This window comes from Chanodichthys erythropterus, chromosome 19 (genome assembly GCF_024489055.1).
Source record: "Chanodichthys erythropterus isolate Z2021 chromosome 19, ASM2448905v1, whole genome shotgun sequence".
In the NCBI taxonomy this organism is placed as follows: Eukaryota; Metazoa; Chordata; class Actinopteri; order Cypriniformes; family Xenocyprididae; genus Chanodichthys; species Chanodichthys erythropterus.
Window position 1 is genome coordinate 31578322 of NC_090239.1, and position 16039 is coordinate 31594360.

Genomic DNA, 16039 nt, shown 5'->3' on the forward strand with positions numbered 1-16039 from the left:
CTAATGATGAAAATGGTGAGATACATGTGATGAAAAGAGAAAGTAATGAATGATTTTTGCTTTTAAACATTAGTCTAACAGGAGTTAATGTGCTGTAGTTTTTTGAGCCATTGTGGATGGTGACCTGGGTCACACGGGGTCACAGAATCTGTGACCTTTGACATAGAAACATTGACGTAAACACTGAAAGAGTTTCAGAAACCGTAGTCTGCTAAATATTCACAATATTGAGAACCCAGGGATCTTCAGTCAGTACAAAAATGCAAAATTCTCTAATCACATTAACATACATTATTATTGCATTATGCATAGCAGTTCTGACCTAGTTTCTCAGTTAAGAACTTTTACATGCCTTGCTCGTCCTGGATTCTTTCAGCTATTGTGTTGCCCAACAAAGACACTTAAATTTGTTTATTCTAACCATTTTTACACTCCTACTACAAATCAAACGAAGATGAGCTGTAGAACCAAATATCTGCCACTCTCACACAGGAATCATCTCATTTTTAAGAAAACATTTTCAAAACCAAGGCTAGGATTGTAATCATACATTAGTTGTACCATCTCTTCTGGTAAAACATTTTTACAGCATCACTGCAGTAAAGATCAGTACATTTTGGTCAAAAGTGCAAGTTTTGTCAGAGGCGTATGGATAAGATATGCAAGTGTACTTTGAGTCGTCACGGAGACCCTCACTCTTGGGTAAAGTGCACTATAGGCCTTCTCTGATAGCACTGAATTACGCAACGAAACAGCTGTTTATCTGCCATTTTAAAGGGATAGTTCACCCAAAAATGAAAATTTTATTTTTATCTGCTTACCCCCAGCGCATCCGAGATGTAGGTGACTTTGTTTCTTCAGTAGAACACAAATGATGATTTTTAACTCCAACCGTTGCCGTCTGTCAATCAAATAATGCGAGTGAATGGGAACTCTATCAATAAGTGTCAAAAAAACTTGCATAGACAAATCCAAATTAAACCCTGCGGCTCGTGACGACACATTGATGTCCTAAGACACGAAACGATTGGTTTGTGTGAGAAACTGAACAGTATTTATATTATTTTTTACCTCTAAAACACTACTATGTCCAACTGCGTTCAGCACTCGGTTAATGAGGTCTGATCGCGCTCTGACAACTGAAGTGATGTCTTGCGCTTATACTTCAATGAGTGCTAGACATTACTTTCGTTGTCAGAGCGCGATCAGACCTCACTAACCGAGTGCTGAACGCAGTTGGACATAGTGGTGTTTTAGAGGTAAAAAATTATATAAATGTTCGGTTTCTCACGCAAACCGATCGTTTAATTTGGATTTGTCTAAGCAAGTTTTTTCGACTCTTATTGATAGAGTTCCCATTGACACTCATTATTTAACTGACAGACTGACATCGTTGGAGTCAAAAATCATCATTTGTGTTTTACTGAAAACACAAAGTCACCTACATCTCGGATGCACTGGGGGTAAGCAGATAAACATCAAATTTTCATTTTTGGGTGAACTATCCCTTTAAGTGTGCTTTTATATGCTGAATTTCCGTAGTGAAAAAAAATCGATACCAAAATATATTTAAAATATCTTTTATTTCATACTAAGTATTCTACAAATTCATATACGACATATTTACTGACATATCGCTTGAGACATGCTGATATAAATATAAATATAAATAGCACAATGCACATTAATAATTAAGCTAAAATGTGTTTTAATATCACTATTAGTAAGGATAGTATGCAAGTCTTTAAATGCAAGATATTTAAAGTGTCCTTAAAGTATACTTGCAATAGTTCCATTTTAGCATAATCAAATATACTTAAGTATATTTTTAGTTGGACCTCAGCACTACTTCCACATAACTACAGTGCATTAAAGGGATAGTTCACCCAAAAATCAAAATTCTGTCATCATTTACTCACCCTCAAGTTGTTCCAAACCTGTATAAATTTCTTAGTTCTGTTGAACACAAAGGAAGATATTTTGAAGAACATTTGTAACCAGGTTGCTTTGGGTCAGCATTGACTAGGAAAAAAATAATATGGAAGTCAATGGTGCCCCAGAACTGTTCAGTTTCCCACATTCTTCAAAATATTCTCCTTTGTGTTCAACAGAACAAATAAATTTATACATGTTTAGAACAACCTGAGGGTGAGTAAATGATGACAGAATTTTCATTTTTGGGTGAACTATCAATACAAAACTAGTTGTTCCGATTTAGGAGACTTTAAGTATACCAATTTAGTCTACTAAATGTACAATTTCAGGGTATTTATATTTAGTATGTAAATATGTAAATGTATTTGTAGTGTACTTAAAATAAATAAATGTATTTCAAATATATATATTTTTTTCAATATGGTTACCTTATAAAACTAGTGTTCGAATTATGATAATCCAATTTGCTTGCTTTCATTTTTCTGTTTTGCAATAGCATTCCAGTCCCACATTTCTGGAAATCTTTGAAACTTTGAAATCTACCACATTCATAAAGAAACTTGGTACAGTTTATATATTGCAACATATTTTTTGGATGTTAAAATAATATTTCCCATGTTATTTGTGGTTTCTGGCATATCTAATCTAACAACAGTTTATTATTTTTATTTAATTTATTTTATTTTTTTGTTGCCTGTCTTGGTTTTGGAAGTATTTTCTGATTTAATGCCATGAATCTAACCAAGACTGAGTTGAATAACAGCATTACAGTATTTGATTCCAAGCAAAAAGTGTTTAAAAATATAGAAAGTTATACAAATAATCAGCTATAAATATAGGGAGAACAATTTGAAGGAGGTCTGTCACTTCACTTTACTTTCTGTGTTTCTGGACAATGGAAGACGGTGATTCGGCGACAGTATTTGAGATATGGGCTTAAACTTTTCCTAATCAACATGATTTTGATTATATATTCTCAATGTGTTAGCTTAATTATTTGTGCAGCCAGTAGCTGAGTACATTGATTTGACCTTTATTGAGCAGTGATGTGCACGATAACTCACTCATGAATAAGAGCGAGAAATGAGGGTGTTAATGTGTTCGTATGGTTTCACTCATCAGACTGACGGCTCAGGGTCTTTACAGGGGGTCAATCAGGATCAAACACACTTGATCCTTGATAGTCGGCTTCTCTCAGCGCTGAGGTGGGGTTTCCAGAGAGATTACACGCCTCAGCGTGAAGGAATGTGCTGCCTCTTATTCACATGACAGTCACTCATATACACACACACACACACACACTCTCTCTCTCTCCTTCACGCTGCACCCACAGACCTTTGTACACGCTCATCTTTACATGTGCACAGTTCTTTCTAACATTCTCTATTCTTAAATTCTAGTCATGTATCTCATGCCTTTGCACACATTTTGCATGCATTGTTGTGCTATGTGTTGTGTTGTCTCTGAGCTCTTATTGAAATGTGGTTGTGTGTGTGTGTGACCGGCAGTGTATTCCAACAGAAAACAGCATCTCCTTCTGTGTGTGAACTGAACAGTTAGCCATGTGCATGAGTGCACCTATGCAAACATTCCACATTTCTGACTAGCTGAATTGAAACTGTCATTGCCCTCAAGTGCTTTTGGGAAGTTACAACTTAAGAATTTGAAAGGTGATGAAAGTGTGATGTATATTTATGTGGTTCGTGTTCTTGTCATTTTAGGTCAGAGTTGGGCAGTTTCAATTCTGTCTATTAGTAATAAACTTCCTGATATAAACAGGAAGCTTTTAGCACTGTCTCAACAAAATTAATAGCACAGGATGCGTATTGACACTTTAGCACTTTATTCACAGAGAATGATGTGAAATTTTTGTTACACAGTCTTGTTGTCTTAAAATGCAGCAATATATGTAGTGTTTTGTTCCACATCATTAAATAGTAGTCAATACTGGTGATTGAAACTTAGTAATTTTTTTTATTTTTAAATTATTCACAGGGTTTGGACGCTGGTGAGTGAGAGATCGTTAACCCAATTCTGTCATCATTTACGGAATTAATGTCATTCCAAATCTGAATTACTTGCTTTTTTCTGTAGAACAGAAAAGGAGATATTTTGAGAAATGTTGATTTTTTTTTTTTTTTCTTGGTTCCCAACATTCTTAAAAATATTGTCTTTTGTGTTCTGCAGAAAAAGAAATGCACACAGGTTTCGACAACACACTCTGGGATGAATTGATGGCTAATTCGTATGAATTTTTATGATCTAATTTGTATGCTTTTGTATGACCTGCTTATGCCCCACTGACAGGCTTATGGGTGAACATTCATGCTTGCGTTTTTGTTTTCTAAAAATCTTACGTTTCCGTACAAATTCAGTCAACATGTTCATAAAAGAGTTTAAAATAGTTTGTTTACTTATGAGACCACATTTGGAATGACATGAGGGTGAGTAAATGACAGAGTTTTCAGGGTTTTTTTGGTGGTTTATCCCTTTAAGGCTTGTTCACACCAAGAATGATAATTATATGAGTGTCCTCACCAACAGTAAATGACATTCTGTTTGTGACATTGTAAGCACCCACTGCAGTTATGTTCTATAAAGTCAGTTGGATTTGAACGTTCATCAGCTGGAGGAAAAAAAAAAATGCTCTGAAAGTGATCCCAATGATATTGTTGATACTGTCAATGATACTGACAATGATACTGACCCTCTGTGTTATTATCACTAAACTTATGGCTATTCTCTTACGCCCGGTTTCACAGACAAGGCTTAAACCCAGTCCCAGACTAAAATACATGTTTGAGCTGTTTTAACTGAAAGCAACATGCACTTACATATCTTAAAATGTCATTGCCATTGTTTTGAAATGGGGAAATACTATGGAAGTCAATGGGTGCTGTTAATTGTCTTCAAAATATCTTCCTTTGTGTTAAACAGAAGAAAGTAACTCATACAGGTTTGGAACAACTTGAGGGTGAGTAAATGATGATACAATTTTCATTTTTAGGTGAACTATCCATTTAAATGTCCTAATTTAACTAAGATTTAATCCTGGTTTAGTCTAAGCCCTGTCTGTGAAACCAGGCCATAAAGTTGGAACGTTCTCTTTCTTGATTTGAATAGGACTTTACTATGGTTAGCTGATATGCAGGAATTCAGTCTGATATTAAGTTCTGAGAAGGACTTTCTCAGGATTGAGTGAACTCTCTCTGTTTTCATTAACAGTTCATTGTAGAAGAAGCAGAAGATTAATTGTACTTTGATTTTTGACTTGGCAGTTGTCCGATAACATGCGATACATTTAAAGGTGGAGTAAGCAGAATTTCAAAAACACTGTTTGGAAGTTAGTCGGGCTGACACCAACAACAAACATGTAACCAATCAGCATTAGGGGGGCGTATGACGGTCAAGGAGAGAGAACAAGCAAGACAGAGATTTGAAAAAAAAGAAAAAACTGCAGAACGAGAGATATGACACAATACAAAAGAGCTCAAAAGAATATCACTGGAATGAAGGTTTATGACTGGGCAAGTGCTTTAGGACCCGCGTTAATATTAGTCGTCATGGTTTCTGTGGTGCTCTCCTTCTGACCCAGGTCACAAGAGCCCACCCCAAGTCTCTATGATATTCTGGTTTTAAGCCCTTCTGGTTCTGTGATCGTGGCTCTTAATCAGTGGTCCCATGCCGTACAGTGAGAGAGGCTGTTTTCCCGGTCTTGCGACCAAAGATGGCCTACGTGTCAGTGTCAGAAATTCAGCATGATCATCGCACAGTGTGTTTGCTGCTACGACTTTCGTCTACTGACCAGCCAATAAAAGTGCAACATGAAATCAACGCGACATGGCACTAAAACTTAAAACTACTTACCTCAAGCTCTTTTCCCTTGTTCTTTTGGCACTTCCTTTTTTTTTTTTCGGCACATAAAAACAACTGCCATAGTGTGATTCAGCATGGTCTTTTTGTTATCCACTAGCGCATGCTGATGACGTTTTATTCTTCTATATGGAAACTTGTATCGTAGCCTACGATTCGATAGGTGTCATCATCGTACAGTCTACATGCATGTCGTACCCAGGTTTAATAGATCCATGTCGCACAATGTGATAAAGTAATGATCTTATAGGATTGCTAAAATCGTGCAGTGTATCCCAGGCTTTAGATATGACTCACATCCCTCTTTCAAGTGATTTTTTTTTTTTTTTTTTTTAATCATCCACCAGATGTTTAGTTAGCATACACTCTTATGCAACCTGAGCTCATTCTATCAGTCTTTGGAAAGAAAAGAGAAACTGGCACATAAATGTTTTGATACGATTACTGCTTCTTTAACCGAATGTCTTTAGTTGTTCTTGTATAAGATCTTATCTTATGATGAGATAGCTGCAGTGCGACAGAGTCGGGCTTCATCTCATTTAAATATTTAATATATAGGTCTGTTCCACTTTTTTATTTTTACATTGTTTTATTGTGCCATGTTGAACAGTATAGATGATGACATGTCTATGTACACAATCACACTTTCTATGAAAACATCTCTTAGCAGCTTTGCTAGGTCTAAACAGATGGTTTACTACATCAATCATTGCAATGAAAAGACATGACATGATCCATTAGAAATCATTCTAATATGCTGATCTGGTGTTTAAGGCCAAAAAGAAATGCAGCCTGTCCAACTTTGGAGACTTGCGCAAGACTTAAATTTTTTTTTTTTTTTATAGAGGAATGTGCATTTAAATACACAATCCCTGACTGGACCAAATGAAAGCACTCATACACACAAACTCTCATGCCTGCTTCAGATAATTAAGTTTTGCTTTAGCTTATCTGAGGATCAGAATTTTATTATACGGAGCAGGAATAATTGTATAAAACTCATTTCTGTGTGTGTGAGTTGGTGGAAAGACAAGACTTGAAAGTGAATACTTTCGTCTGAACTTGAATGACATCTGCAAACAGACACTGACGCATGATTGGCTGAGAGCAGGAAGTATTTTTGTGCCAAATGAGCCACATGTTTGCAAACTTACACAAGTGTTCATAGAAATAAGGAGACTGTGTGGTTGTCTATGTTTGGCTGTAATTGTTCTTTGAAAAGGTCCTCACAAATATAGGGAGACATGTCCAAAACTGACTTGGGAGGCATGTGAAGCTGTTCTTATTGTCGCTCAGGAATAATTTGCTATGCTGACAAATCTAGTGTAAACAGGGTTGTGGGAGGGTTAGGTTTAGGTTTGGCTTATTATTCTTGTGGGCTATGCCTATATACATCATAAATAGACAAGTCTGTCACTCACTTTGCAAAAAAAACAAACAAAACATGTCTTGAAGTGCATGCTTTCACTGCGTGATGACACAAATTCAATATATATGGGGGGTAAAACTCCATGATGGATGGATTTGGATGGAGACACTTTCTTCAGATCATACTCATTGATCCCGTTCACTACATTATAAAGCTTGAAAATCTAAACTTGCAATCTTAACTTCTTGTTAAAATGTTGTATAAAATCAATATCACATTTGTAGTTGTGCTGATATTTGGGACAAAAATACTTGAATGGCATGAAATGTTGACTTTTAAATCTAAATTTAACTTCAATGAATGAATATTTTTGTGCTGAATATTAATGGTCTCCCTCTTTATCGCGTTTCATCTGTTTGACAGCGCTCATTCAGTAAAGTTTGAAGTTTAACGCAGACTGTCAGGACAAACCTTTATGTAAATAGGAAATGCTCGCATGAATTTGTAACATTTACAGATAAAGATATAGCTGTAGAATGAATGTTTTGCGCTGAGGACGCATGTGCATCTGTCTGACAGGACAAGCGCCTGACAGGACAAGCTATTACGCTAATGCATTAATTTGAAGCTTAAAATAAAGAATTCACGCATTCTTGGGTCATGCACCTTTCCTACTGCAGCTCACTCTGTTTCGTCCACTATTTTTAGATGCATTTTGTTGACAGAAATGCATCATTCAGTGCTGTAATTTGATGCAAGGGTGGGCAGACCCAACTAATCAATAATGAGAATCATTGTCAATTAATTTCATTATCGATTATTATCGATTTTTACCGAAAAGTTGTTGCAGCCCTATTATGAAGTAAAATATAGCTTCCGTTATGAAGAAAGTGTTAACTGGCATCGCGTCAGTTACACTTTTTCTGTAAGTTGAATACGTAAGGCGGTCTGGCGGAAGCTAGATATTTTGCTTCATAACTTGTTAAATATGGATTTTATTTTTTTTAACCTTTATTAACCACCCAGAGCCATGTGGAGTACAGGTTTATGATGGATGGATGAGGATGGAAGCACTTTCTTCAGCTCATACTTGTGAACACTGTTCACTGCCATTATAAAGCTTGAATGCGTCAGGATATTTATTAATATTTCTACGATTATGTTCATCAGAAAGAAGAAAGTCATATACACCTAGGATGGCTTGAGGGTGAGTAAAGCTTGGGCTAATTTTCATTTGAAAGTGAACTAATCCTTTAATCAGTTTTTAAATGAATCAATGATCCATTCATAAAGACACCTTGTTTGTTCCTAATTTAATCAGCTGTTTGAATGAATCGGTTTAATGAACAAATTAATGACTCAATGATTCACTCATCAAGACTGACAGTGTGACTTGCTGCCGAACCAATGCTAATTATCACTATCAAAATCTTTGAAAATATTGAGATTTTTCCTCAATATCGCTCACACCTATTCCAGAAAAACTGACCGCCTTACAGTAGGACTTGTACTGCATTCTTCTCTATTACTTTTGTATTAGTCTTCATGAAAACCTGTTGTGTAGTTGATGACTCAGTGTTTATGTGAATGACTCAGCTTTTTGTGCAGCATCAGTTGATGGAGGTGGGAAACGAAAGCTTACATCTCCATTAATACAGCCAATGTTGTCATAAACTGTGCAAAAATAGTCCAACCGGCTTCTAGTTTCTGGTGACACTAGATTCATTTTACAGTTCTCAGAGTTTATGTAATCTCTCCAATTAAACTCCAATTATCTTAGAGGTCCTCTAATTTGAACTGAAACATAGACTTAAAACAGGGTTGAAATTAAATTATAGGAGCGATACGATTCTTACTGTCACCTTTCATCATCTCAGGAATGTTCCCAATTTGCTTGTGTTTTTTTTTTTTTTTTTTTTTCTGGATGTCAAGGAATGTTATTTCTCAATGTTACATTCCCGAGATCTGTGTTATCATATGGGCATGGGTGATGTGACATACTTCTCAGAGGTTGTGTTTATATTGTTCAGCAGGAACAGAAAAAATCTGTTGACATATTGGAATTTTATGATAACTTGGGGAAAAAATCAGCAAAATTTGCTGAAACTGATTTTTCCTTTTGGCTTAAGCTGCATTCACACGGGGCGTCGGCGTTAACGCTTCTCATTTAATTTGAATTGGTGACGTCATGTGTTGCCGAACTGAATTGTGGGTTCCGTCGCGTCGCTTCACTCGCGTTGCAAGTGGCAGAAGTTGAAGATTTCTCAGCTTTTCAAGTGCCAACGCAGGCGTCATCCAATCAGATGGCCCTATGCAAATTCCCTAGAGCAGTCGCTAGCCAACTGCGTTCGTGCAACACCGGAAAGTAATGTGATTGGCTGTAATCACTATAACGGTCGCGTCAACACAAGCTTCAGACACGCCCTCCGTCAAGCGTTGACGCTGACGCCCCGTGTGAATGCAGCGTTACTGTTTGAAATTTGCTGTTGCTTTTACTCTTACATTTTTGTGTGACTGGTTCATTTAAAAACATTTCTGTCATGTAGAATTGAGTGTGTTATTACAATGTTTTTGGATTATACCTAAAATAGTAAATGGGTTTTCATATTTTTCATTTAATCTTTTTCTTTGCCATTCACATACAAAGTGAGTCAAGGTTTCTTGCGCCAAAAACAGTCAGTTTATTTTTTCATGACTATTTTCCACCCACTCTCTGAACCATAGTAAGCAGGTTATACCTTAAAATCCCCCTATTGTGCTATTTTAAAGGGTTAGTTCACCCAAAAATGAAAATAATGTCATTTATTACTCACCCTCATGCTGTTCCACACCCGCAAGACCTTAATCTTCAGAACACAAATTAAGATGTTTTTGTTGAAATCCGATGGCTCAGTGAGGCCTCCATAGCCAGCAATGACATTTCCTCTCTCAAGATCCATTAATGTCCTAAAAACATGTTTAAATCAGTTCATGTGAGTACAGTGGTTCAATATTATTATTATTATTATTATTATTATTTATTATTATTATAAAGGGACAAGAATATTTTTGGTGCGCCATAAAAACAAAATAAATTATTTAGTGATGGCCGATATCAAAACACTGCTTCAGGAAGCTTCGGAGCATAATGAATCAGCGTATCGAATCATGATATGGATCACGTGTCAAACCGCCAAACTGCTGAAATCACGTGACTTTGGCGCTGTGAACCACTGATTCAACATGCTGATTCATTATTATCCGAAGCTTCATGAAGCAGTGTTTTGAAATCGGCCATCACTATACAAGTCGATATTTTGTTTTTTTGGTGCACCAAAAATATTCTTGTCGTTTTAATAAAGTGGATTCCACTTTCCCAGCACTGAAAACAGTGTCTTCTAGACATGTCAACAACACGAACCAAACTCTTCCAGGCCTTAGCTACAGTGTTTGAGGGTGGGTCAAAGTAGACGTCATTCGCGGGAAGGTAATGAAGACCATAGACTGGCATTATGCACATTTGTTATAGGTATGTAACAGGAAATGAGACTGGAATTGATGACTACTCGTTTCAGCAGTTCAGAATCAATTCTTTCTTTTAGGAGAAAATAGCTGCATCTGAAATCAAGTACTGTTAAGTAGGTATTACATTTGAATTTAAATTTACTTCACGACCATTGAAAAAGTATGTTCTATATAGTATGAATGTGTGTAGTATGAATGAATTTGGACATACTACATCCGCCATGTTACGGTCTCATGATAGTTATGTCCCTTCAACTCCATTCACAAATCCTCTCCTATGGGCTCATGGGATAGTAAAGTAGAGTGTATGCGCACTTCAGAATCTCGCCGGAAGTAGTAAGTCACTCGGGTACTTTTCACGTACTGTTTTTCGAGTACTATGAATTCAGACATACTACTTATTCGATTTCAGATGCAGCTTATATCTTTATTTGTCGTGCACTTTGGCCTTTAAAACTTTGCAGACCTTTTACATTCACAAACAGCTAATTTACATGAAAGGAAATATTCAAAAAAGCATAATGTAAATTACCTGAAAAGTATCATGAAAAGTACATCATGAATTGCACAGGTGTCTCCCATTGACTTTATTATGAAATGTAATAGGTAGTTAGGTTTGGTTATGGGGTCAGTTTACCCAGTGCCATGGGTTGTCCGTACTGTTGCTATGGTGAGAGGTGTCTGGTAGTTGTGTTTTTATTAGCTTATTGGTTGAATCTCTTTCTACTATGAAGTAAGGCTGCTTTGGCCGCCACCAATTGTTAAATGTTTTTATTATGGCTGATAAGCAATAAAAAGGGCTGTATTATTTATCTATACTTTCAAGAGGCAAACAAAAATGAATCTCCAGTCTAGAATTATATGCTTCAAGAGATTTTAGATAGATAGATAGATAGATAGATAGATAGATAGATAGATAGATAGATAGATAGATAGATAGATAGATAGATAGATAGATAGATAGATAGATAGATAGATAGATAGATAGATAGATAGATAGATAGATAGATAGATAGATAGATAGATAGATAGATAGAAGGTTAGCTTGTCTATTAATGAAGATTAGCTTGTGTTAGATGAGTGATTTTATCGGTTTATCCAAATTCACACGTTTCATAAGTGATTGTTTCATTGATTTCTCAAATGATTATTGATTGGCTCGAGTGGGACCCCATGCTAGTGTGTCACAGCTGAAGTGATTTGTTACTGCTCTTGTGTCTGTTGAGAATTCCATATGCTGTTGTTGATATGGTGACCCTCAGCACAGGAAGAGCTGATCTCTGTGTTTAAGTGTGCGGGAGCTGTTCAAAGACCTCAGCCTCGCACAGGAAATTGATGTCTGAAGAGGGAACGAGATCGTCTGATCCTCAGAAATCCCCGTGAGCGCACACACATAAACATGAAAATATTAGCCCTGGTGAACTCTGCTAGCAAACCCATGACCTCTGAAATAGTCTACATATGTTCATTCATTCTACCCGTGGGACAGGTGCATGATGGGAAATAAACTTCAGATGTGCCGTACACAGCAGAGCGAAGGGGGTCAGTCTTATTTTGCTTTAATTATTGAGGACAAATGAGAGTGAGAGAGAGAGACGGCCTCTTTCTGTTTTCATCCTCCTTTCAACCTCCTCTTTTTGTCACATGTCCTCAATGAACCATGAGAACAGAACATCACTGACAATAATGACAATTAAAAACATATTAAAAATATAGGGTAATACTAAAAACATATGGCCATGTTATGGTAATCATGTTTTTTTTTTTTAAATAGACTTTTTTTTAATAAAAATAATAGATAACTCTTTACAATAAGATCCCATTAGTTAAATAAAATTTTTAAACAATAAAACTTTTGTCATGTTAGTTAATAAATATAAAACTTTTCATTGTTAATTCTTGTTAGCTCAGTCCCATTAAATAATATGGCCAGATACAACTTTTGTGTTTTAAATAATGCATTAATAAAGATTAAATGTAATAATCACTAAAAGTAATGTTAACTAATGTTTACCTATGGAATTTGCACTTTGCATTTAAATAAATAAATAATATATATATATAATATAATTAATGATCAAAAATAGGCTTAATTGTTTTTAATGAAAATATCATTATCAAACAAGCATAAGCTGTTGTACATAATTAAAGATCAGCCAATAGTGGATTTTGCCAATACCAATAACTAAAATGGAGAATATGGCTGATAACAATTAATTTATAATATTTTGTAATGATTATTTAAAAAAACAATGTAAAAACAGCTATGCTTTATAACTACTGACACACACTTGTTTTTATTGTTTTTTTTTTTTTTTATTATTATTTTGTTGTTATATGAATTAAATAATGTACAAGAAACAAAGAGATAAAAACTGACAGACAAAATCTGTCTTAAATGTTTTTAAATGTAGGCTAATTTTCAAATGGCATTGTTTATCTTGTATATTCACCCTCACATAAAGGTTATATCCTGCTCACATTTTAGATATATTTTACCATGTTCTTGCTTTTGTTTTGCTCACTACTTCATGAAGTATTATTTTGTAAAAAAGAGAAATGTTTGGAAAACGATAAAACGGAAAACGTTCTATTCCTGGGGACATTTTTGCAGTACGTTTCTTAAGCAACCGACTTCAGTGTCTTCGGTTAAATTCGATTAATCGGTTAAAACTATATATCAGTCATCTGGTAATAACTGCCATCCTGATATTCAGACCAACATCACGATTGTGAGTGAAAAAGCTTGCATACAACAGTTTAATAAATTAAACGGTTAATACTGAGTAACTTTCATGAGCAAATTGACCTAATAAATGGAAAAAGCATATAATTTATAAATGATAGAGTATACTATGCTCTCAGAAAACTCGTCTTATGTTGCTTACAAGAACACTTGAATATGTTTAATGATGCTGGCATTTTCTACGGCACTATTCATGTTAATGCTGTCCGCTATAGAAATAATTGATGTTCAGGGTCATTCTGCTGTCAAATCCATACACTATACCTCAGACCTCAGCAGTATTTTTTTTTTTTTTTTTTTTTTTTATGGAATTAATGGAAAATAATTAAAGGCAGTAAAGGGTTTGAAAGGATTGGTTTTTGCTTTGGCTACATTGGCCTACTTTCTTTTACAGCGACATCTGAATCATTGACGGCAGCAATTCATAAAACCGGAACAATCTAGTGCATGTCAGAGCTGTGTGTTTTGTTGTTGTTTCTGTAAATTAAAGCAATCACTTCTTTGTCAATTTTCAATGGCTGAAACTTACAACTTAGAAGGGGTACGTATGAAATTGACAGACAAAAAAAAAAAAATATTTTCTACAATCTATAACGATAATTAGCCAATATTTTGTTAAAGAGATAGTTTACCTAAAAATTAAAATTGTCATCATTTACTTACTCTCATGTTGTTCCAAAACTGTATGCGTTTTTACCGTTGGCGGTAGCCATTGACTTCCATAGTATTTTTTATTTATTATTTTTTTTTTTTCCTACTATGTAAGTCAGTGACTACTTCCATTTAGGCCTGTCATAGACTTTATTCACAGCAGCACCATCTTTGATTTTTAATGAAAGTGAAGCTGTGAGGAATAGGCATGCATCTCTTCAGTGGGCTGTACTGTTATTTAATGTGTTTTTGAAATGTTCTGCTGACGAAACACTGCAAAAATATCTTTCCAAGACATGTCAGTTGACAAAAAACACAAGACAACACGAGCTGTGAAAAATTATAAGTGATCTAGGAGCTTTATATAGCTTTTTACAGCAGATGCCATTGAAAACACGGTAAGTTTATCTCTCACAGCCTCACTTTCATACCTGTCATGGCGCTGCTCTGAATAAGGTCTATAGACCGCTGAATATATATATATAATATATAATATTCAGGTTTTACCCTATGTTGAAAAGATGACAATATCTTAAATCTTTGACCTTGTGGGGATATTTTATGGTCCCTATGAGGACAACCGTTTATAAATCATGCTAAGTGATGTTTTTTGAAAATGTTGAAAGTTTTCTGTGATGTGTAGGTTTAGGGGGAAGGGTTATGGGATATAATATACAGATACACAGTAAAAAAAAATCATCGTCTATGGAATGTGCCCATAAAACATGGAAACCCATCGTGTGTGTGATATAAACAGGAGGTGTGTGTAGGCAGGGAGTCTCTTAATCTCCTCCGCTCAGCACGAACACATGCTCTAAACATACTGAGAAATAACTCTGATATTACAACAAGGACTGGATGATAAACTAAAAATAATATATCATTATATTTATTTATTAATATAAATAAATAAATGGCTTAAATGCAAATGTAAGAATTTACTTCAAACGAATAAAAGCTAGTTTTTCTCACTTAATTCAGACTAAAATGAATCATATTTAATTATTTTAATTTATATGCACCGCTATATTAATACATAGTAATAAAGAGCAATATTTATCTACTTATATTCTAACCGAAACATTTTATTACAAAAAATGCCAAGAGTTTAAAATCAAGAGCATTTAATTAATTGGAACTGACTATTTGAACTGATCCATGGAAATGAATTGAATTTGCAGCTAATGCCACTTTTGCTACTAAAGTTTAAATCAGTTTAAATACTTAAGCATCTTGTCATGCGCTGGCTTGACTTGATAATCCAGATTCAAGAGGCTTGACGCAGATAAACGGTGAAATCTCATTTAATAAACACAAGGAACAATAACGGGAAAGACCAGCATGAAACATTAACACAAGACCATGAACTGACGATGACTGAGGGTTTTTAAAGGTGCTGTGTGCACTTTTTTTTTTTTTTTTACTGTTTAGTACATATGGAAAATACCATAATAATTGCAGTTATTTAGGAAACATGCTAAGTTCACATTCTTGTTTCTTATAAAAACTATGTTACAGCCAGTTATTCTATTTTTAAATATGCGTTCTGTGTCAGAATGTTTTTGTTTTGATCTGTGTGATCCCGCCCACTGCCAATTTACTCAATAGTATTTCGAGTACAAAACACATTGTAGCCACGGAAGCCGGCAAACAAACTGGGTCAGTGATCACAGATTCTACCTGACTTAAAAAGCCTCACCATCCATCTACAAAGCTCTATGACCAGAGGCATATTAAAGCACAGATAAATCAACTCGTCAACCTGTTGATTGCGCTCATTCCTGCTTACATGTCCTCAATCTGGCAACCTGCGTGAGCCTCAGAATATCAAAATAAGAGTCCATGAAAACAGAGACAAGATAATAATTGCACATCTCTGTCAAGTGAGACAAGGAGGGATTTTATTTGGCCTTTAAGTTTCCCAAAGAGCTCAACCAGCCAAATCATTGTGAATGTATTGT

The 16039-nt window shown here is 35.2% G+C and overlaps 1 protein-coding gene across 4 annotated transcripts in view; it reads left to right on the forward strand.

Annotated features, from left to right (window-relative positions):
• raraa (retinoic acid receptor, alpha a) overlaps positions 1 to 16039 on the forward strand; it is a 209159-nt gene that overhangs the window by 165451 nt on the left and 27669 nt on the right. The window lies entirely within an intron of this gene.